Raw genomic sequence first — 1,595 nt, 5'->3', positions numbered from 1 at the left:
GTATATTCAGGACCTCTACGAGCATCCCATTTGACTTTTACAATCGGTACGTGCTTTCTGCGAAGCTTCTTTACCTGTCGATCTTCAATCGACAAAGGTTTTTCTATGAATTTTAAGCTCTCATCTATAAGCACATCTGTGTGTGGAATCACCAACGATTCGTCGGCGAAGCACTTTTTGAGATTGCAGATGTGGAACACATTGTGAATTCCATTGAGCTCTTCAGGCAAGTTCAGTTTATAGGCAACTGATCCGACTCGTTCAATGACCTCAAAAGGCCCTATGTATCTCGGACTCAGCTTGCCCTTCTTGCCGAAACGCATCACCCCCTTCCAGGGTGACACCTTAAGTAATACCTTTTCACCTACTTCGAAGTGAAAATCCTTACGCTTTGGATCAGCGTAGCTCTTCTGCCTATCGCGGGCAGCCTTGAGACGTTCCCGGATCTGGACAATCTTGTCCGTTGTCTGGAAAACAATCTCTGGTCCCGATAAATGGACCTCTCCTACTTCCGCCCAACAAACAGGCGATCTGCATTTCCTACCATATAATGCCTCAAAAGGCGCAGCCTTTATGCTGGTGTGGTAGCTATTATTGTAGGAGAATTCGATCAGGGGTAGGTTTTTATCCCAGTTACCACCTAAATCGATCGCACATGCACGAAGCATGTCTTCTAGCGTTTGTATAGTACGCTCACTTTGACCGTCCGTCTGTGGATGGTAAGCCGTACTAAAATTTAAACGCGTGCCCAAAGATTGCTGGAAACTCTTCCAGAAGTGAGATGTGTATCTAGTATCCCTGTCGGAGATAATAGACACAGGTATGCCGTGTAAGGCTACAATCTTATCAACGTAAAGTTGGGCTAACATATCGGAGCTATACGTCTCCTTGATGGGTAGAAAATGAGCTGATTTAGTCAGCCTATCAACTATGACCCATATTGTATCGTTTCCTTTCCTGGTTTTGGGTAACTTGGTTATGAAGTCCATAGTTACGCATTCCCACTTCCACTCGGGAAGTTCAGGCTGTTGTAGCAAGCCAGATGGCTTTTGGTGCTCGGCTTTGACTTGAGCACAAGTCAAGCACTTTGCTACATGGGCGGCTACAGACTTTTTCAAGCCTATCCACCAATAATTTGCCTTTAAGTCTTGATACATTTTATCTGCACCAGGATGGACTGAGTATTTGGAACTATGGGCTTCCTGGAGAACAACATCTCGTAGTCCCCCATAAATCGGAACCCATATACGTCCATTCAGCCTAAGAATTCCATCCTTGCTAAGAGTCAACTGCTCCGCAGTTACTCCCAGCTTTTCATTAGGATAATTAGCTTCCAACACAGCCTCTCGCTGTGCAGCCAAAATCCTTTCAATCAAATTATTTTTAACTTCAATGCTCTTGGCATTGATTCGAATGGGTTTTACCCTTTCTTTTCTGCTCAATGCATCGGCGACTACATTCGCCTTGCCGGGATGGTACCTGATTTCGCAGTCATAATCATTCAGGGTTTCCATCCAACGGCGTTGTCTCATGTTCAACTCCTTCTGGTTGAACAGGTGCTGGAGGCTTTTGTGATCAGAATAAATCACAAATTT

Source organism: Helianthus annuus, chromosome 8, assembly GCF_002127325.2.
Source record: "Helianthus annuus cultivar XRQ/B chromosome 8, HanXRQr2.0-SUNRISE, whole genome shotgun sequence".
Taxonomy (NCBI): Eukaryota; Viridiplantae; Streptophyta; class Magnoliopsida; order Asterales; family Asteraceae; genus Helianthus; species Helianthus annuus.
Note: the sequence above shows the minus strand (reverse complement) of the source record.